Below are 23,339 nucleotides of genomic sequence, written 5' to 3'. Positions count from 1 at the left end.
GCAGCAATCTGCGATTTTTTTTGTGGGACTGCGACATTGCGGCGGACAGATCGGACCCTTGACTGACATTTTTGACACTTTTGGGGGTACCAGTGACATTACTACAGTAATCAGTGCTATACATATGCACTGTTACTGTAAAAATGACACTGGCAGGGAAGGGGTTAATTTTATTGGAGAGGGAGGGGTTAATGTATGCCTGGTGCTTACTGACATGTGTGGGGGGAGGTGACTGAGTGACACAGGGACAGATCGCAGATTCAGCTATGCTGAACCCTGCAATCTGTCACTTTTTGTCACTTAGGAGATCTGCCCGCTTTGTTTACACAAGCGGGCGGATCTCCAGACTCGATTCCCCGACGATCGGGGAAGAGCGGCGGTGAGCACCGCCGCTCCTCCCCTGGCCCGACTCCCGCTGTGACTGAAAACAGCGGGAGCGAGCCTCCGGCGGCGCGCGAGCGCCGCCCACAAGGGGAGGAGTCCAGCAACGTAGGTCTACGTCGCTGGACGGGAACAAGCCACTTTGCCGCAGTACAGTCCCAGTGACTGGTCGGCAAATGGTTAAGAACCACTGGGCTAAATAATATATACTGATTTGGGTAATTTTCACTAAGGAAATGTAGCAGAATACATTTTGGCTTAAATTTATGAAGAAAGAATATTTATTTGCAAAATGTTATAACAGAAACAAAGAAAAACTTCATTCTTTTTTTGCTTATTTAGCAACAAAAGAAAAAACCCAGAGGTGCTTGAATAACTTCAAAAGAAAGCTCTATTTGTGTGAAAAAAATGCTAAAACTGTCATATGGGTACAGTGTTGCATACCCATGCAAATATCATTCAAAGTGTGACAACATTGAAAGCTGAAAGTTGGCCTGGGCAGGAAGGGGGTAAAAGTGTCTGGTATTGATGTGGTTAAAAACACAACCACAGGTGAACCACATGGTGTGTGGGCACCATGAGTTTCCACGTATGGAAAACCTCAGAGCATGTTCCAATGCAACACGCTTTTGCTGCGATTGCCTGCGGGTGCAGGAACACGTGTGATTTACACAGCTTCCCACACCTGCAATAGTGTGAGTGTCTATGCCCTTTTGTATTGTTTTTTTTTGTTGTATCTTCCATGTAATATTAGTTCTACATTACCTCTCTAATGACCAGATGTCTCCTATGTAACCTTCAAACATGCTTTAATCCTGTTTGACTCTCCACCCATATCTCATTGGTAACCAGCTATCAACACAACACAACACAACAAGGTCTACGGGAGACACAAGAACAGGTAGTTAAATATTTCATTCTATTGTCAGGATTTACTGCATATATTAATGTGTATTTTGTGTGCTTCTTTTTAATTATCTATAGAATCCTGGAGGTTTACACTAACATTTCTTAGCCATGGTAGATGTACTTCTGTAAGGTTCAAGAATTACATCTCCTTTTGTCACTTTATGAACTAAAATTTTAGTAAGCCACAAATGGTATATAAAGCAGATCTATGGCCAGAGGATAGGTACACGGTCTGTGCCACTTTCTACAAAATTGAGATTCTTAGTAAATCCTCTGCACACTGCTATACACCCTCGAATACAGTACTTCAAGCAAACAGTTGAAAAAAAAACGGCATGTAGGCTGGGGATATAGACCGTTCCTACACGTTTCATGTTAACTTGTTGGGCACCAAGTTCTGGGTCACATGGGAGGTCTACCCACCGGGGTTAGTTCTTTGGGCTATGCCAAGCGGGGTCCAGGGTCACTAATATTACCACAGGGGTAACACTTTGCAACAAGGCATGCTCACCAGTGCCCAGGACCAGGCGGGAGCCACAGTCATTTGAAAAATCAAACATTAACAATTAAGTGGGGTCCTCCAAGGTTCTGTCCTTGGGCCAATCCTGTTTAATTTATTCATAAATGATCTAGAGGAGGGGATATCTTGCACAATCACTGTATTTGCGGATGATACTAAACTAAGTATGCCAATATCCTTCTATGCAGGATGTGGAAACCTTACAAGCGGATCTGAACAGAATAATGGGGTGGGCAACTACATGGCAGATGAGGTTTAATGTTGAAAAATGTAAAGTAATGCACTTGGGGGCCAGAAACATGGAAGCAAGCTACTCACTAGGGGGGAAACCTCTGGGTGAATCTAAAATGGCAAAGGACCTGGGGGTACTGGTAGACAACAGGCTTGGCAGTGGCATGCAATGCCAAGCCGCTGCAAGCAAAGCCAACAGAATACTGGCATGTATAAAAAAGGGGATTCACTCCAGAAATAAAGAGATTATTCTCCCTCTCTACAAGACTCTGGTCCGGCCACATCTGGAGTATGCTGTCCAGTTCTGGGCACCGGTCCTCAGGAAGGATGTGCTGGAACTGGAGAAAGTCCAGAGAAGGGCAACAAAAATAATTAGGGGAATGGAGGGCATCGGCTATGAGGAAAGACTACAAGCACTGAACATATTCTCTCTGGAGAAGAGACGATTGAGGGGGGATATGATATCAATGTACAAATACTGTACTGGTGACCCTAGCATAAGGAACAAACTATTCAGAGAAAGGGAATACAATAAGACACGTGGCCACTCACTAAAACTAGAGGAAAAACGGTTTAACCATAAAATACGTAAGGGGTTCTTCACTGCCAGAGCAGTAAGGATGTGGAATTCTCTTCCACAAGCAGTCGTATCAGCAGGAAGCATCGATAGTTTCAAAAAACTATTAGATGGGCACCTTAAAGACCACAACATACAGGGGTATACAATGTACGGTTAGCAGCAAACACAAGCACATCATAGGTTGAACTGGATGGACTGATGTCTTTTTTCAACCTCACAAACTATGTAACTATGTAACTATTAATGGAATCCCCCCCCGCTCAAAGATTACTTGTGTAGTGTTATATGCGGAGTCACCCCAGAAGATGCCTTGTCCTACACAATTGTACAGGTGTATGTGTTGCATTAGGAGGGGCATGCAGAGCCTATACCCACTCACTAGTTAGTGTACCTCTGTTACCTTGCTCCCAGTAAAAGAATGGGGTCCTGCCGGCCATGCATGAACGATCGGCACTTGAGTGCGAATCTCATGTGTGCTCTTACTTAACTCTTAGAATGAAACAAAAAAAGGGAGACACCTCGAAGTGTAGGAGTAAAATGTGGTTTAATAAGAATAGTAAAATGGCAACTAGGATAGGAGTAAATCAGACACATCTATGTGGAGTGGTATTATCCCAAAAGGGTTCTCATCAGTGACCGTTAGGAAGTTGACCGTAAGGTGGAATGAGTTCCAAAACTAGGCTTGTGGCGCAGATGGAGGGCAGCATGGAGTGAGGACGCCACTGGGATGCGACACACGTTTCCTGGCAAATGACCCGGCAGTCGTGCTCCTTTTTCAAAGGGATTTGCCGGAAGTCGCCCTCCTTTTTGCAGGGATAAGAGATCGACTATATATAGCACCAAGGGGAATTGCCAACAATACAAACTAACAAATGTTAAAGCTATACACTACAAAAATTACTACACACATCTGCAAATATTGAGATTACACTCTGAGTGAAAAAAAACTGTACACAATAGATAAAAGACATACAGTGTATATGCACACACCATTCATTATAAAATTAATTTTGGTTAAGAAGCACACCTAAATAAAATATGATTAAAATAAAATAAACAACCGAAACCTATGTACTTTTTTAAATTAATTATATGATGACCATATGGAATGGATTGAACAATACTGATAGAGAATCATAATTACATGTTATTAGTAGAAATTAGCTTATGTTATTTTATTATAAGATGATGAACTTAATATTAATATTGAAGCCACATGTATGTACACACACATATATGTATATAGACATACATACGCAGCTATCGGGATGCGAATATTATTAAATAACTTGGCAAAGAGTTTTTTTATTTATTATAATAGAGGGAGAAAGATAAAAATTAAAAGATGTATAAATATATATGTGTGGCAACAGTACAAATTATTTCAATATTTTTATGTCTGACACTCAACGTGGTCCAAAAATCATTTTAAGATCAAAATTAATGGCATGATGACGAAAAATTATTTTTGAAAACTAATTATTAGAACTCATTATTAAAAAGTGCTACTTTATTACTGTACTCACTGAAACAGAAACCCCCAACCCCCTGCATGTACATGAAATAGTCAAGGTATACAGGAACCTGGAATAGGCAAAAAAAAAAAAAAGTATATTAGTGGTTATAAGTAAAAATTATTTTCACAACTGAATCTAAAAAAAATACACTTATTGGGATTTTTTTTACCAAAAATATGTAGCAGAATACATATACATATATACATATACAGTATGTGTGTGTACATACATGTGGTTTATTAGATCCTTATACTTGATGTAGCACCCTCCTAGGTAGGTGCTAGGAAAACCATAAGGGGGCCTTGTCTGCTTATCAGGGGGGCCTAATTGTTCAGCTAGGCTGTCATGTGTTTCCAGGTGTGCCTGTTGAGCTTGGGGAGTCTCCCCACTGTATCCAATGAGGGCTCTCATTGGACAGTGGAGGAAACCTGGCCAATAGCATACCAGGGCTTGTATCTATCCCAGAGGGCAGAATCTGCTGCAATGCATCCTGGGAGGGGATATAAGTCTGAGGGGAGCACATTACAGAGCGTCTTTGGCGGGAAACAGAGTCCCAGGAGGAGGGTGACAGCTGTCTCTCCTCCTGTCAGCGTCAGAAAAGGTGTCCTTGGCGGCCTAGAGGACAGAAGGTTGAGCTGAGCTGCAGAGAGGGATCCAGTGTGCTGAGGACCGAGTGGAGCTGCTGGGGCAGAAGTTTCCAGGAAAGCAGTGTCGTGAGTACTGAAAACTGCCCAGGGGTCTGCCTAGGATAGCAGACCACTCTGGAAGGTCAGAGGGATCCAGGAGCCTGCTAACCAGGAGGTAGCTTAGAAAGTGGGTGCCAGAGTCTAAGCCCTGAAGAGAAGTGTGTGTGTAAAGAGGGCGCCGGTGGCTGAGTACAAGTAACCTCAAAGGAAAGTGTTAAGGGAGCTTCTACAAGGACTTTGTGCTACAGTGACAGGAGTCAGTTCAGTGCTAACAGACCGCAAGTCAGCATTCATTAGCGCCAACTGGCTTTGACCAGCATTCAGCTAGCGTCAAGTCAGCGTCAGCAGGCATTTTTTCAGTTGCCCCCCTAATATTGTGCATAGTTGAGCCAGAAGAGTGTCCCACTCATCCCTTCTCCCATCCGAGTTCTCAATAAACCTAAAAACCCAAAGATACTGGACTGATTCTTGTCACAGAGCTCACACTTGGAGAATATGCCTAATTGTGCTACTATTGCTAGCGGTAACCCTGGCGGACCCATATCCAGCAAAACGGCTGGGAATCCTGCTACATTAATACTTATATATACTGGTTACCGTTTATGATCAGCTAGACATGCAAAGGAAAGACCTTACGGTGTCAAAATTAATATTAAGTTCATTATCTTTTTAAAAAAAAATAACATAAGCTAATTTCTACTAATAACATGTAATTATGATTCTCTATCAATATTGTTTAAACAATTCCATATGGTCATCATATAATTAATTTTAAAAAAGTACATAGGTTTCGGTTGTTTATTTTATTTTAATCATATTTTATTGTTTATTAAGTGCTTCTTAACCAAAATTAATTTTATAATTAATGGTGTGTGCATATACACTGTGTGTCTTTTATCTAATTGTATAGAATTTTTTCACTCAGAGTGTAATCTTAAAATGTATGCAGATGTGTGTAGTAATTTTTGTAGTGTACAATGGGTACAGAAAGTATTCAGACCCCCTTAAATTTTTCACTCTTTGTTATATTGCAGCCATTTGCTAAAATCATTTAAGTTCATTCTTCTTCCTCATGAATGTACACATAGCACCCCATACTGACAGAAAAACACAGAATTGTTGACATTGTTGCAGATTTATTAAAAAAGAAAAACTGAAATATCACATGGTCCTAAGTATTCAGACCCTTTGCTCAGTATTTAGTAGAAGCCCCCTTTTGATCTAATACAGCCAGGAGTCTTTTTGGGAAAGATGCAACAAGTCTTTCACACCTGGATTTGGGGATCCTCTGCCATTCCTCCTTGCAGATCCTCTCCAGTTCTGTCAGGTTGGATGGTAAACGTTGGTGGACAGCCATTTTTAGGTCTCTCCAGAGATGCTCAATTGGGTTTAAGTCAGGGCTCTGGCTGGGCCATTCAAGAACAGTCACGGAGTTGTTGTGAAGCCACTCCTTCGTTATTTTAGCTGTGTGCTTAGGGTCATTGTCTTGTTGGAAGGTAAACCTTCGGCCCAGTCTGAGGTCCAGAGCACTCTGGAGAAGGTTTTTGTCCAGGATATCCCTGTACTTGGCCGCATTCATCTTTCCCTCGATTGCAACCAGTCGTCCTGTCCCTGCAGCTGAAAAACACCCCCACAGCATGATGCTGCCACCACCATGCTTCACTGTTGGAACTGTATTGGACAGGTGATGAGCAGTGCCTGGTTTTCTCCACACATACCGCTTAGAATTAAGGCCAAAAAGTTCTATTTTGGTCTCATCAGACCAGAGAATCTTATTTCTCACCATCTTGGAGTCCTTCAGGTATTTTTTAGCAAACTCCATGCAGGCTTTCGTGTGTCTTACACTGAGGAGAGGCTTCCGTCGGGCCACTCTGCCATAAAGCCCCGACTGGTGAAGGGCTGCAGTGATGGTTGACTTTCTACAACTTTCTCCCATCTCCTGACTGCATCTCTGGAGCTCAGCCACAGTGATCTTTGGGTTCTTCTTTACCTCTCTCACCAAGGCTCTTCTCCCCCGATAGCTCAGTTTGGCCGGACGGCCAGCAATAGGAAGGGTTCTGGTCGTCCCAAACGTCTTCCATTTGAGGATTATGGAGGCCACTGTGCTCTTAGGAACCTTAAGTGCAGCAGAAATCTTTTTGTAACTTTGGCCAGATCTGTGCCTTGCCACAATTCTGTCTCTGAGCTCTTCAGGCAGTTCCTTTGACCTCATGATTCTCATTTGCTCTGACATGCATTGTGATCTGGAAGGTCTTATATAGACAGGTGTGTGGCTTTCCTAATCAAGTCCAATCAGTATAATCAAACACAGCTGGACTCAAATGAAGGTGTAGAACCATCTCAAGGATGATCAGAAGAAATGGAAAGCACCTGAGTTAAATATATGAGTGTCACAGCAAAGGGTCTGAATACTTAGGACCATGTGATATTTCAGTTTTTCTTTTTTAATAAATCTGCAACAATGTCAACAATTCTGTGTTTTTCTGTCAGTATGGGGTGCTATGTGTACATTCATGAGGAAGAAGAATGAACTTAAATGATTTTAGCAAATGGCTGCAATATAACAAAGAGTGAAAAATTTAAGGGGGTCTGAATACTTTCCGTACCCACTGTATAGCGCTTTAGGATTTGTTTGTTCGTATTGTTGGAAACTCCCCTTGGGGCTATATATAGTCAATCCTTTATCCCTGCACTATAGCTTTGAAAAAGGAGGGCGACTGACGGGTCATTTGCAGTTCGCCAGCTCAGAAACGTGTCGCATCCCAGTGACGTCATCACTCCATGCTGCTCTCCATCTGCGCCCCAAGCCTAGTTTGGAACTGATTGCCCCTTACCTGACTTCTACAAGCGAGGAATGACACACACGGTGGGAGCAGGCGGACAGTGAAACAGTCACTGATTAGAACCTATTGGGATAATACCACTGCACATAGATGTGTCTGATTTACTCCTATCCTGGTGAGGTGCCATTTTATTATTCTTATTAAACCACATTTCACTCCTACACTTAGAGGCGCCTCTCCTTTTTTGTTTCATTCTCAGCTTTTGCTGGAACCTGCTTCTGTTTGCACGTTGGTGGTTGCCCTCAATGAACGGTCTTTTAGCAGTACAGACTATTACATCATAACATCTCTGTTACCTGGATTATTGATTGGAAATTAATTTAGTCTCCCAATTTAGATTAATATAATTTACTTTGTTTCTGTAGGTATATCCTTGTTGGAATAAGTCTCCATTCACACTAGTACGACTTGTCAGGCGACTTGGTCAGCCTGACAAGTCACGCACCGTCGCGTCCCATAGTGTAGTACAGGACCCGTTCTAATAGGAGCGACACAAGTCGCTCCGACTTAGAAAAAGGGTCCTGTACTACTTCAGGGCGACCTGGAGCAACTTGCATAGACATTAATTTTATGAAGTCCATGCAAGTCATGCCGAAGTCGCGGTGCACGCGACTTCACAGGTCGCCCCCTAGGTCGGATCGCTGTAGTGTGAACCGAGTCTAACAGTCTTGCGCCTTTCATTTTGTATTTTCTCAATTAACTCTTGCCTTATGTACCTAGTGAACAGGCCATAGATCTCCGTAATGCTAGTTCACTCTCGGTAACCGGTGGAGACAGACAGCTAGGGAGGGAGTCACAAAACTGAACCCCCTCACTACCAGAGGACCCGTCACCTAACCAGGTGCTATGCCAACGACTGGTTGCTGTTTCCTTATTTGGTTACCCATGGCAACTTCTTCTCCTTTTACATTTACAGACTAACCTTGCGTTGCAGTAATGTTTCACAGACCCCAATGTGCTATTTCAGACCATGGTTCCTTGTAGAGATGCCAGGACCCCACATGCACCCCTTGAGTAACTTCAGACAAATCCTTAAACAGTAGAAACAAATTCACTGAACTTCTGGCAGAACATGTATGACATACAGTACCATTTCCTTCCCTAACTGAACCTAACTGTGACTGCCCCAGGTTACCTGCACAGTTGTAGTCTCCTAGAGGATAGTCCAAATTTGGCAGTGGTCAAACAGAGAAGTCCATGTTCCAGTGTTCTTCTGGCAAATCGGCATTCCAGGCCGACCATAGGTCCCAGCAAGTCTTTAGCGAAGTCTTTTCCTCATGCATTTCCGAAGTGTTCCCCGGAGCCCCCCTTGGGTCCAAACCTCTTCCCTTTTATAAAACACAGGAGAGAGGCTGGACCCCAGCGAAAGCCTTCAAACATAGCGAGGAAAAACAGCAAAACATTAAAATTTTCCCCCTTACTCGGGCAGCTGGGTACTGACTATACATGCAGTAGGCTACCTGCCTACAGGCACTTCTTGGTTTTGCATTTTTTGCAATACCTGTTCAGTCTGGCCAATTGTGTAAAAATGGCCATACGTGTACTACACTGCCATCTGCACTGCCATTTAATGCTATTTTGACAGCTGGCATCCCACAGCAAACAGTGATTGGCTGAAGACGTTCGGTTGACTTTTTTTCCACCTGGCTCCTTCAATTTGTCACTCAAAGTTTGACAAGTCAGGTGGTGTCAACAGGATGACCCTCGGATTGAATTTCTGCCCAATCACAGGATCTGTGTATGGCCATACTGTGTAAACAGTTGTGTGGCTTTATATGAAGGTTCATTGTAAAAGTTCCAAAATTGAACTACTATGATTTGAACTACTATCACTGATCACGTGTTAGTGGGTTCTCTCCATCTTCTCATTAAAGCTACTGTTAGAGTTTTTCATGGGAAGAACTGATTGTCTTGCCAGATTTTCGTAGCTATTCAAAATTTTCCTAAAATAAGAAAATTAAAGGGTTCTGCTGCATCCCTTTACTTCTCCATATTAAACAAAAGTCACCTGGCTCCCCCTCCTCTTTGTTCATCCCTTCTCAATGCACTTAAATCAGTATGTGTAGCACACTCCTAGGTAGGTGCTAGAGCGAGAGAGTATAGTTTTGGATCCTGTCTGCTTACCAGAAGGATTGCCAGGTAAATTTATATTGTTCTCTGCTTACCAGAGAGCAGTATCTGCTTGTGAGGTCTGCTCGATATCCTCAGGTGCAACTCAGTTTGTCTGCAGTGTTTCACATTGGTCCAATAGGGAGGCATATTGGACAGTGGGTGGAAACCTAACAAATGAGTGCACAGGCATTTTGTACAGCCCTGGTGATTGGTAGAGGAAAGTGCCTCGGTGCACGCTGGGATACTGTATAAATGCCAGGAGCGCATGTGCTTGGGGTCTGTCAGCTGGAGAGCGGAGTCCCGGAGGGAGGGGCGGCTGCCTCCTCCTCTGTTGAAGTTGCCATGCGGCCTCAGGTAATCGACCTGAGGGCCTAAAGAGCTAAAGAGGAACTGAACCCAGAGGTCCTGTAGAGCTGACTGGAAGGGAGAAGGATCTGATTATGCATACAGTGAGTACAGAACTGTGTCAAGGGGCCTGACCTGAGGGGGGCCATCCCTGCAACTTGAAGAGTCAGTGGACGGGTGTCAGTAAAGGGGATGCTAGTGAGTATCCTGAAGATAAAGTATTTCACCAAGTCTATTGCTGGAAAAAGAGCAAGGAGACCTAACCCTTTCCATACACGTGGCAGTATGGTCAACTGTATATAGTTCCAGTTGGAGTATTCCACTATTCCTTTCTCCCATCCAAATTCCACAATAAATACTAAAAACCAACACTCCTTGACTGTTTATTGAGTATTATTATTATTATACAGGATTTATATAGAGTAACAAGCCATTGGGAGTAAGGATGAATGTGTGAACTGTACACTAAGTGACTGTCTGCTGGTAATCAGAGGAGCCCCAACAAGTCATCATACAGAACAAACACAATGTATCTGGTGCAAAAGATGTTTGCTGTGTCAGCAAAAAACATCAATGTACATAAGTCCATGCATTAATAGTCCATCGGTAGGCAATATGAGATAAAAAATATATATAAGTATATAGGCAGCAGCTGTCCTCAGAGTCTAGCAAGCTCTGTATCTGGAAATGAAGAAAGGGGAAAGAAGGAAGCGCCACCTAAGTGTAGTATTGACATGCAATTTATTGTCGCACAATATATTAAAAACTCATAGGAAGACAGGATCGGATCAGATGGCAGCAGGTGTCAACGGACAGGAAGGGGTGGGACAAATTTAGATGGGGTGGAGGGCATCCGATTTTAGACTTGCCTAGGGCAGCAAAATCCAAAATACAACAGTGATCATACCCCTTTTTGTTCCCTGCTATAACAGTTTGTAATAGATATGCAGATAGTTTAAACCAGGGATCCTCAAACTTTGGCCCTCCAGCTGGTGCAGGACTACACATCCCATGAGGCATTGTAAAACTCTGACATTCACAGACATGACTGGGCATGATGGGAATTGTAGTTCCTGAACAACTGGAGGGCCATAGTATGAAGACCACTGGTTTAAACCATTGTTATATAGTGAATTGGTCTTCACATGGAAATCTCTTTTAACTGCCATGTGCTCCAAAGGGATTAAGATATATGACTTTTTAAGTACCAATAGACTATACATTATAGTTTCTGGATCCCTCCTTTTTTGGCTGAATGATGAAGGATGATCTAACATCTACGAGGCAGTGGACAACAGCCTTGAATGAGCCAGATAGAGAAAATGTTCATGCTCCAACGACATCATAAGCATTTTTTATTTATTTTTTTTTTTACCAGATGATATTTAGCTGCTGGCAAGCCAGATGGAGCTTTTTTTTTTGAAGTTTTGAAAAAGTTTAAGTAGCAAGGATTCTTGTCTTCAAACATTATTGGCATTGCAATTTGTTTATGTTGGCTTTTTAAAAAAATTTCTGTACATTAGTTTTCCAAATTTAAGTTTTATGTTTTTATGATTATTTGGTAGGTAATGTAGGTTATAATACCCCTGCATACCATGACTCCTAAACTCAATGACCAGCAATTGCATTTCAGGGACAGTTTCCTCCCTGTTGCCTTGGTGCACTTTCTGTCATTTCAGCATGAAAAAGTGCGTACACCGCCAGTTTGCGTGGGATAATGTTTTTTGAGACGTGCAAAATTTTGTACTTTGCAGTTTAGTAAATTGTTTATCACCGTTATATGAATTGATTGCATCTTCTTGTGTTTTTCAGGCTAAGGACAAGTGACATCTCAACCACCACATGGTGAGAAGACTCTTTACTATCATGCTATAATACGTTTAAAGGGATAATTAGGCTTCCCCTTATCCTATGTCCTTGGCCCTAGTTCTATGTTGGAAAACGTTTGTAAATCAGTGGAGGAGATCCACTATCAGAATACAATGTCACAGCACGGAGGAATCCTCCATCTATCTAGCTTGTGTGGATGGGGGAATAAATGCACATTTTTAACATCAACCCTCTGATTGACGGAGATAAAAAAAAAGACATCAGATCTGGCCAGATCTAAAAAGACTGCAGATGTGCTACAGAGCCAGTTGAAGACTGGGGGCATACTACAGGAGATAGTCAGAGATTGTGGGCTTGCTACTGGAGTAAATGGATACTGAGGATATGCTACAAGAGATGCTGTGGAAATAGAGATGAAAACATGCTACAGGAGACCCTCAGAGATTGGTAACATTCTACAGAGGACAGAGAATCGGGACATGTTAGAGGTGACCATTAGAGACAGCCTGACAACGTTGGAGCATGCTCGTAATGAGACGATGAATGGTGTCCTGGGGTATTTCCTCCCAGATCTGGACCAGGGCATCACAGGGCTCCTGAACAGACTGAGGTGCAACCTGGTGGCATCAGAGGGACCAAAACATAATGTCCCAGAGGTGTTCGATTGGAATTAGGTCAGACGAGGGTGAGGGCCACTCAATGGTATCAATTCCTTTATCCTCTAAGAACTGGCTGCATACTCTTGCTACGTGAAGCTGGGCATTGTGCACCAGGAGGAACCAAGGACCCACTGCACCAGCATAGGGCCTGACAACGGGTCCAAAAATTTAATCCGAATACCTAATGGCAGTCAGGGTGCCATTGTCTAGCCTGTAGAGGTGCGTGTTCCTCCATGGATATGCCTCCCCAGAGCATCACTGACCCACCACCAAACTGGTCATGCTGAACAATTTTACAGGAAGCAGAATGCTCTCCACAGCTTCTCCAGACCCCTTAACATTTGTCACATGTGCTCAGGGTGAACCTGCTCTCATCTGTGAAAACCACAGGGCACCAGTGGCAGACCTGCCAATTCTGGTGTTCAATGGCAAATGCCAATCAAGCTCTACAGTACTGGGCAGTGAGCACAGGGCCCACTAGAGGACGTTGGGCCCTCAGCCCACCCTCATGAAGTCTGTTTCTGATTGTTTGGTCAGAGAGATTTACACCAGTGGCCTGCTGGAGGTCTATTTGTAGGGCTCTGGCAGTGCTCATTTTATTCCTCCTTGCACAAAGGAGCAGATATCAGTCCTGTTGATGGGTTAAGGACCTTCTTTGGCCCTGTCCAGCTCTCCTAGAGTAACTGCCTGTCTCCTGGAATCTCCTCCATGCTCTTTGAGACTGTGGTGGGAGACACAGCAAACCTTCTGGCAATGGCACGTATTGATGTGACACTGACCCTAGGCAAATGCAAAACTAGTCAAAAGAGAATAGTAGTGAAAAAAATTTCAGTGGCCTCCTCCTGTAAAACCATTATGTTTTGGGGGTCATCTCATTGTTGCCCATCTAGTGCCCCTGTTGTTAATTTTTTTTTAACACCAAAGCAGCTGAAACTGATTAACAACCCCCTCTGCTACTTAAGTGACCAGATCAATATCCCAGAAGTTTAATTGACTTGATTCTATACTTTGATTAAAAAGTGTTCCTTTAATTTTTTTGAGCAGTGTATATATATATATATATATGTAGCACCCTCCTATGTAGAAGAGAAAGTATAGTTTTTGGGTCTCTCTGCTTACCAGAGAGATTGCCAGGTACATTTATATTGCTCTCTGCCTACCAGGGAGCAGGATCTATTGGTAGGGTCTGCTCATGGTGCTCAGGTGGAGCTCAGCTTGTCTGAAATGTTTCACCCTGGTCCAATAGAGAGGCATATTGTACAGTGGGAGGAAACCTGACAAATTAGTGCACAGGCATTTAGTACAGCATGGTGATTGGCAGCGGTAAGTGCCTTGGTGTATGTTGGTATACTGTATAAATGGCAAGGGCACATGTGCTTGGAGTCTTTCAGCTAAAAAGAGGGGTCCTGGAGGGAGGGGGCAGCTGCCCCTCCTCGGTAGGAGTTGTAATGTGGCCTCAGGTGGTCGACCTGAGGGCCTGAGTCAGGGAGGAGCTGAACCCAGATGTTCTGCAGAGCTGACTGGAAGGGAGACACTGGAAAGGATCTGATCCTGCATACAGTGAGTACAGATCTGTGTCATGGGGCCTGTCCTGAGAGGGCCATTCCTTCAGCTAGAAGACTCAGTGGATGGGTGTCAGTCAAGAGGATGCTAGAGAGTATCCTGAAGATAAAGTAGTTGCATCAAGTCTGTTGCTGAAGAGAGCAAGAAGACCTAATTCTTCCATACAAGTGGCAGTATGGTTAAAGCAGTGTTTCTACTTCCACAAATAACCTGGTGAGGCCAAGTGAGAGTTGTCCTCATCTACTGTGAGTAGATAAGTTGGAGTATCCCACTATTGCCTTCACCCATCCAAGTTCCACAATAAATAAAAAAACAAATCCCCTGGACTGTTTATTGAGTAACGAGCAATTGGGAGTAAGGATGGATGTGTGAAAAATCCCCCTAGTGACTGTCTGCAGGTATTCAGAGGGAGACCCAAGAAGTCAACACACAGAAAGCCCTACGCGGTGAGTGACGTCATCGCCAGCCGCCCCAACACAGATGCAGCGTCTTCTCGGACGATCACCTGTTGTCTTCTTGGGTTGCTGTCTTATCTAGAGCCATGGACAACGTTATACATCTCCAGCCTCTAATCCAGGGGTCTTCAAACTTTGCCCCCCCCCCCCCCCAAGTTGTTCAGGAACAATAATTCCCATCATGCCTAGTCATATCTGTGAATGTCAGAGTTTTACAATGCCTCATGGGATGTGTAGTTCTGCAACAGCTGGAGGGCCGTAGTTTGAGGATCCCTGCACTAATCCTTTGACTAGCCCTACGGGGCAGTCCAGCTACACAACATCTTTGCTGGTGCCTGCCAAAGCTGTGGATTTATCCCAGACATCTCTATCTGTCGGCAAGATAGAGTGGAGCATCTGATTTACACAGCCTTTTTTAGTTTTACCTTTTAGACTATTTTTATGGCTATCCTATGAAACCATAGGTTCAATAAATTTGTTATCACTTCTGTGGAAGTCTGTTAATTACAAGACTATGGCTCAGATCCAATGACTATATATACTCAGGACATTTCAGCCTGGTTATAAGCGCTTTAAGAAAGCATTGTTGCTATCCTTGAGCCACTCCTTCCCCGGAGCTTTTCATTAGCAGCTATGAACCACAGTGCTGTTATTAGACTTGCCTATTCCAATTTCTGTCTCTTTTAATTGGCGCCTGATCATTTTGCGGCTTGATTTTATTGGTGCCTGTGTCTCTGTTATGATTGAAGAGATTTTCCATCACTGGGACAGAAAGTCAAAGGAATTTTCTTCAATGGGGAAAGAGACAGCACTAAAAGCTCAAGATTGGTTTTATCAGTGGCAGCTCGTCCATTGGGGGCCCCCCTATCCATGCGTCCTGCCCCCTAATCTACATGCAGGGCACCGGACGCATAGATTCCAATGGGTTTTCTTTTTTGAAGCATGTAATTAGAGCTAGAAGCTCTAATAGGCTTCGGAAAAGGGTGGGCTCGGGGCGCAGAGCAGCACTGCGCCGTGAGCCCACCCAGTTGTGTGACAATAGCGAATGAATATTCGCTATTGTCACACGGATCCTCCCCCTGGCCAATCAGGAACCAGGTCCTGAGACCCATTTCCCAATTTGCCAAAAGGAGAAGCCATGCCATTGGCCAAGGAGGAGGAGGGAGGGAGGAGACAGGAGACGCAGGAGATTGAGGGGGAAGCCGCCCCTGCTGCCTGCCTGCCCTCCACATGTCCAGGGTGAGTGAGCCGGTAAGGGGGGGGGAAAGTATGGCTTGCGGGCTGGTGTGGTCCGGGGGTATGGTATGGTGTGCATGTTGGTGTGGTCCGGTGGGGGTTATGGTATGGTGTGGTCTGTCTGCTGCCCCCCGGCCAATGGAGCACCAGCCGCCACTGGGTTTTATACTATTTCCACTGCATACAAAACAAAAACAGAAGGTAATAAAAAAAACCTTTGGTAGGAGTTGAGCTTGAAAATGTGGCAAGGAAACTATGATGTTATACATATTTACTTACCTACTGTTTTCATTCAGGATACAGGTGAGCTGCATAGAATGAAACATAACATAGAAAAAGTGAGGATTCCAAAGTTTGAAAGGCAGAATCCATTACTGCAAGTAAGTAATCTCAAAGAGGAGCAAAAAAAGGGGCATAGAAATTGGGTTAGTGCTTGTGACAGATTTACACTGAACAAAATTATAAACGCAACACTTTAGTTTTTGCCCCCATTTTTCATGAGCTGAACTCAAAGATCTAAGACTTTTTCTATGTACACAAAAGGCCGATTTCTCTCTAATATTGTTCACAAATCGGTCTAAATCTGTGTTAGTGAGCACTTCTCCTTTGCCGAGATAATCCATCCACCTCACAGGTGTGGCATATCAAGATGCTGATTAGACACAGGTGTGCCTTAGGCTGGCCACAATAAAAGGCCACTCTAAAATGTGCAGTTTTACTGTATTGGGGGGGTCCAAAAACCAGTCAGTATCTGGTGTGACCACCATTTGCCTCACGCAGTGCAACACATCTCCTTCACATAGAGTTGATCAGGTTGGTGATTGTGGCCTGCAGAATGTTGGTCCACTCCTCTTCAATGGCTGTGCGAAGTTGCTGCATATCGGCAGGACCTGGAACACGCTGTCGTATACGCCGATCCAGAGCACCCCAAACATGCTCAATGGGTGACATGTCCGGTAAGTATGCTGACCATGCAAGAACTGGGATGTTTTCAGCTTCCAGAAATTATGTACAGATCCTTGCAACATGGGGCCGTGCATTATCATGCTGCAACATGAGGTGATGGTCGTGGATGAATGACACAACAATGGGCCTCAGGATCTCGTCACGGTATCTCTGTGCATTCAAAATGCCATCAATGAAATGCACCTGTGTTCATTGTCCATAACATACGCCTGCCCATACCATAACCCCACCGCCACAATGGACCACTTGATCCAAAACGTTGACATCAGCACCAGTGCAGTCAGTTTCAGGGCTCTTTAGTAGAACATGCTGCATTTTTTCCTGCACTGGACTGTACTGGCAGTAAAAGGCTTAAGAAATGCACACGGAATGCACTGGCCCCCTGTACAATGTAAAAAAGAAGAAAAATATCTGGAATGCATCAGGAAACGCACTGGAACGTGCCAAAAATGCATTAAATACGCATCTGGAACGGATCTGGAGTGTGTTTTTCTGCTGTGAACCAGCCCTAAAATGTTTTTTAAGTTTTTTAACAAAAAAAAAAAGCTGAGACTTTACAATCACTTTAAGCCAACATTTGTTACAATTGTATGTATTATTTATTTTCTACAGTTCTAAATAAGAATAATCCATCCGCTATGAAAAACGATGCAATAGAGGATCTAATACCAGCCACATATGCAATGATATAAAGATTATTTCAATGAAAGGATTGTGTCTATTTGAAATCAATAAATCATTGTTTTTATTGACTAGAAACGATTGATCCTTGCACAAAATCTAAATTAATTGAATCCTTTAAAACAATCGAACCTGTGAACATCTGATCATTTATTATTGTGCCTATAGCCAACACAAGTCTACCCATTGACCAGAAAACAGCAATCTGATACCCAACGTAAAGGAGCCTTACAACAAACCTCAAACAGCAGAAAAATTGTCTGTGGAATATTTTTTATTTTCTACCACACATGTTATCATTTTGCAAGTTAAGTCACGCTTGCATTAATTCCAAACAATAAATGACAGTATGGTTCTGATATAGTATAATAAATAATAATTGCCAAACTGCAATAAAACCCACTAATAATAATGGTCTGATCCTCTAACATGGATTATAAACCACTGATAGGTCATACTGATCATTTTAGACCAAAAAATGGCAATACCTACTTTTATATACAGTAGGTGTAACTCAGATTATTACAACACAGGCAACTGCCAGTTATTTTTTGTAATTAATGCAGCATGACCGAACTTTTGTTTTATAATTACTGTATTTGTGATTGCTCTTGGAGGAAACCTTTAGATGTACTGCTGCATACATTTATTTTGTGCCTCCTTTTGCGCTGTGGGATTTTCTGTATGTTATACTTTTTGCATGTCTAATTTGCCATCATGAGAAAATTCTATAATCGGGTATTATATAAAGTAGCATTTCCTGTACCTGGAGCCTAATTTTGGTTATCATATCACGCCATTGTCGAAGGTTATGAATGTATGATTAACATAGACTAGGTATTAGTGTGTAGGAGATGACTGTGCATGTAAATATTGTATGGGTGAGGAATCGGCCACAGCCCTGTCCTGTATAGACGATATCCTGATGACCTTGGGGCTATCTTTACCTCAAAGAGCTGCTAATAAGGGTTGGCTAGACCCAACTTTATCCTCAGCATATCCTTACCTGAGACTGGGGCAATACCCCACCCTCCATTATCATACCCCCTCTACCAATGCTTTTGTTACAGAAAATAAGGCCTCTTTCACACTTGCATGACCTGAAAGTTGCGCGACTTAGACGCGACTTAAGCAATGCCTGTGTAATCTTGAGGTCCATGGACCTCAGGTCGCATCAAAGCCAGATCAAAGTAGTGCAGGGACTACTTTGAAGTCGCACAGATATGAATGGTACTCATTGGAAATCAAGGGATACGACTTGTCATGAGACAAAAACATAGTTGAGGATATCTGCGCTCTGAATCTGAAAATTAAATAGATCACTATGACAGATAGGCAGCCAGTTATATAGGCAGATTACACACCCAATGGCAAATACTAGAAACAAAAAGCAGCGCCAATAATGAAAAACAACAATAAAGTCCCAAAGGAGAGTCTTTAGAAGAGGTAAGATGGAAATGAGGTCCTCCAATCACCGGTGTACAGAGGTGGAAAGACGTTCAAAATCCCCACGTGACAGTTAAAAACTGTTTACCAGAAAATCTGACCCTCCTTTTACAGAGCGGTTAGAAATGGTAGGGATACCACCAGGGCTGCTGTTAGAAATCGCGGGGCCCCATACAGACTACCTGGCAGGGCCCCCCCCAAGAAAATATTAAAGATAAATTTAGCTAAAATTACAACAAAATCACTATTATCAGACACAAATATAACATAACTCGCATAATTCCTGCTAAATCTAAAAAAAAAAGAAGATGGGATGATAAAAATATACAGGCTGGGCAGTTGGAGCTCAGTGATCAGAGAGACAGAGAGAGAGAGAAACAAAGTTACAATTTACAAATAAACTCCTGAGCAGAGATAAGTGCTGGGAGGGGCCCACACAGGGAGGGGGATTAGTGAGGGACGACTGTCTCTTTCTCAGCAGATAAAAGCTGATAGCAGGGAGAGGGACAGATCAGATTCAGGTGCTGGAGGAAGATTTCTGTATTTGTTGTCCATCACTAATCCCCCTCTCTGTGTGGGCCCCCCTGTGTGCTCGAGCCCCCTACAAGAGGGCTGGTGGTCCCCCCCTATCAGCGGCCCTGGATACCACTGACAAGTGACTGGCTTGGAAGTTGTATGGACCTTCCTCCTCCTTCATAGCAAAAGCACCTACAGAAAATCTGAACCTCCCTTTACAGAGGGGTCAGAAACAGCAGGGACACAATTGGCAGAAATAACTGGCATAAAAGCAGAATGGACTTTCCTCCTCCTTCATAGCAAAAATTCCACCTCCGATGTATCTTAAATCCTGGCTGATCTGATCGGCCCGTCCCTCGTATGTCATCTACATCGGCCGATCAGCCCCCCAATAGGATGACGATCACCTCCCATACACCAGGCTCCGGGCTGGTCTGTCAGATCCTCTCCGGACACAAAGGCTACTTTTGGTTTTGTTTAACAAAACAAAACAAAACCAAAAGTAACCTTTGTGTCCGGAGAGGATCTGCCAGACTGGCCCGGAGCCCGGTGTATGGGGGGTAATCGTCATCCTATGGGGGGCTGATCGGCCGATGTAGATGACATACGAGGGACGGGCCGATCAGATCAGCCATCCATACATCGGATGGTGGCTTTTTGCTATGAAGGAAGAGGAAGGTCCATTCTGCTTTTATGCCAGCCCTTTCTGCTAATTGTGTCCCTGCTGTTTCTGACCCCTCTGTAAAGGGAGGTTCAGATTTTCTTGAGGTACTTTTGCTGTGAAGGAGGAGGAAGGTCCATACAACTTCTACGCCAGTCACTTTTGTCAGTGGTATCCCTGCCGTTTCTGACCGCTCTGAGGAGGGTCAGATTTTCTGGTAAGCAGTTTTTAACTGCCACGTGGTGATTTTGAACGTCTTTCCGACTCTGTATACCGGTGATTGGAGGACCTCATTTCCATCTTACCTCTTTTAAAGACTCTCCTTTGGGACTTTAAATGTTATTTTTCATTATTGGCACTGCTTTTTGTATCTAGGACTTGTCATGAGACTTTGCAGTCCCAAGTTGCAGTCCCAGTCCAAAGCTTAAAATAAATATGTGAGCATTTTTTTTCTATACAATGCTGAGTACGCATAAGACCCGTACTCACGCACAGATTGTTGGCCAACTGATCGGCCAACTTTTGTCCAGTGTTGTTCGTTGGTTGAAATGTGCTCTAGACTTGCACTGGACTTTTGTTGGCCAACAAAAACCAACTTCAGAAGTGATGTCATGTTCTGGTTGACTTTCGGTGTGTTTTTTCTTCTCTGAGCATGCCCAGTCTTGCTCATCTGATTTTTGTCTGCCGAAATCTGTACTGACTGAGGAACAATCGGACGTTTTTTGTTGGCCAATAAAAATTTTATAGCGCGCACACCAGATTTTTTTCGGCCGAAAATTCGCAGTTGGTTGTCGGGAAGCATCATACTAACAAGCCTACAATCGGCAGATCGGACGTTGGCCAACAATTTACGGCCAACAATCTGTGCGTGTGTACGGGGCTATAGGGGTTAACTGTTCCCCCTAGCAGCACTAGGTTGATTGGTTAGAATCCCAACCATAGCACTACCTGTCTGGAGTTTGCAAGTTATCCCTGTGCCTGTGTGGGTTTCCTCTCACACTCCAAAGACACGCTGGTAGGTTAATTGGCTCCTGTCTAAATTGACTCCAGTATGTATATGTATGAACCTTAGATTGTAAGCTCTTTGAGGTCAGGGACTAATGTTAATTACATATATAGTTACATAGTAGGTGAGGTTGAATAAAGACAATAGTCCATCCAGTTCAACCTGTGTAGGTGTGTGTGGCTGTAATCATCTCTCATACCCCTGAATGTTCTGATCCTTGAGATGCACGTCCAATAGTCTTTTGAAAGCCACCATACTTCCCGCAGAAACCACCTCTTGTGGTAGAGAATTCCACAATCTTGTAGCCCTAACAGTAAAGAACCCCCCACGTTGCCTGAGGTTAAAACGCTTCTCCTCTAATCGCATTGTATGCCCCCGAGTCCTCATGCAATCCCTTCGACTAAACAGCTTTTTTTCTAAGCTGAGATCCCCATTGAGATATTTAAAAATTGCTATCATGTCCCCCCTCAGGCGTCTCTTCTCCAGGGAGAATAAATCAAGCGATTGCCGACGCTCTTCATAATCAAGGTCCTCCAATCCCCTAATTAGTTTAGTTGCCCTTCTCTGGACTCTCTCCAGCTCCAACACATCCCTCCTGAGGACTGGCGACCAGAACTGGACAGAATACTCCAGATGCGGTCGGACCAGAGTTTTATAAAGTGGAAGGATTATAGTCTTATCTCTGGAATACATCCCTTTCTTTATGCATGCTAATATTCTGCTAGCTTTGGCAGCTGCCGCCTGACATTGCATGCTGTTGCCTAATCTATCATCAACCAAGACTCCCAGATCCTTCTCCATTTTTGATTCCCCCAAGGTTTCCCCTCCTAACGTGTATTGCGCTTTTATGCTTCTAGTCCCCAAGTGCAAAACCTTACACTTCTCTACGTTAAACCTCATTTGCCAAGTTGTTGCCCACTCCGTTATTTTGTCCAGGTCAATTAATGTTAATGTATAATAAATATTAGCAACATAGAAACTGTTTTAATCTTTTGCTTCCAAAGTTAATAGCAAAAACTTGGATCTTCCTTTGTTGTTTTCCAGGGGCTGTCTGAAGGAGAGCGTCGTTACATGTTCAGCATCCTTAACGTGTATGATCCAGTCCCAGCAAGGAGGCGGTTATACTACAAGCACAAAATGCTCTGCAACATGGCTCTGTCTTACGAACATTCCTAATAATAATAGAATAAATTGACAATCCTAACAAACAGTAATCCTAACTTACTACAATTGTTAAATTAAAATGGAGATGGAGATGTTTGTTTAAAAAAAAAACCAGGGCACCCTATTACCCATATTTCTCCTTTCTGCCATAACAAACTATATCCTTTTCAATGTGAGCTGAGCCAGAAGACATACTTCAGTTAAAGTGTATGTCAAGGTAAAATATCTTTGCAATACATGCACATTTCCTGTGTTTTATCCCTTTAAAAGACCCTGCAAGTATAGAAAAATACCAGTTGGTTTGCCAGAAATTCACTCACCTTCCCTTGATCCTTTGCCAGTAGTTACATCTTCTGCTGGGTTTGGGAACTTTGGCCACACTGGCGTGACACAACAAGATATTTGACCACAGCAGAACTGAACTTTGAAGTTTTTTTATGATTGTGGAAGTATACAAATGATTTAAAGAAGGGGTCCCCAAACTCTTGACCTCGTCAACCCCTTCATGATGTTTTAGATTGTCTATTAACCCCTAAACATTTAATATATGAAATACATTTAATAAATACTACTTTACATAATAGTACTACAAAAAATAATATGCCCATGACTATTGTAGACACTTCCCCTTGGTATCAGCAGGTTATGGTTGTTACAATGTTGAATGTCTACAATGAAATAAATGCCTAGCAACCAGTTCTTTGACACCAATCATGAAACTCTTCTATGGATGTACTCACTGGCTCGCCAACATGTAAAGTGGTATCAAACCAATATACAGTTTTTAAATATACTGTATATTGCAGCTTACCAATCAAAAGATATGATGGCTTCATTAATTTTCTTTTTTTAGGCTTTTTTCACCCAGTGATCTGGCCAGTAAAACACCTCCTGTATTTGGATGAAGGAGCCGAGGGGGCAGATTTGTACAGCAACATGGTCAGTTCGGGGGGAATTGAGTGTTAGGCCCCTTTCACATGATCAGATCGATCAAGGTCCACCTATCCGTTTTTCAGGCAGACCTGATCAAGC

The 23,339-nt window shown here is 43.2% G+C and overlaps 1 long non-coding RNA gene across 1 annotated transcript; it reads left to right on the top strand.

Moving 5' to 3' along the window:
- Positions 1 to 1,155: 1,155 nt before the first annotated feature.
- LOC309564872 lies at positions 1,156 to 22,343 on the top strand. The gene is made up of 4 exons (XR_014225765.1): positions 1,156 to 1,282; positions 11,937 to 11,969; positions 16,164 to 16,247; positions 22,188 to 22,343. It is a non-coding gene; the product is annotated as an uncharacterized lncRNA (long non-coding RNA).
- Positions 22,344 to 23,339: the final 996 nt, after the last annotated feature.

This window comes from Pelophylax lessonae (assembly GCF_965119305.1).
Source record: "Pelophylax lessonae genome assembly, chromosome: 9".
NCBI classification, from domain to species: domain Eukaryota; kingdom Metazoa; phylum Chordata; class Amphibia; order Anura; family Ranidae; genus Pelophylax; species Pelophylax lessonae.
Note: the sequence above shows the minus strand (reverse complement) of the source record. Positions and strands in the feature narration are given on the sequence as shown.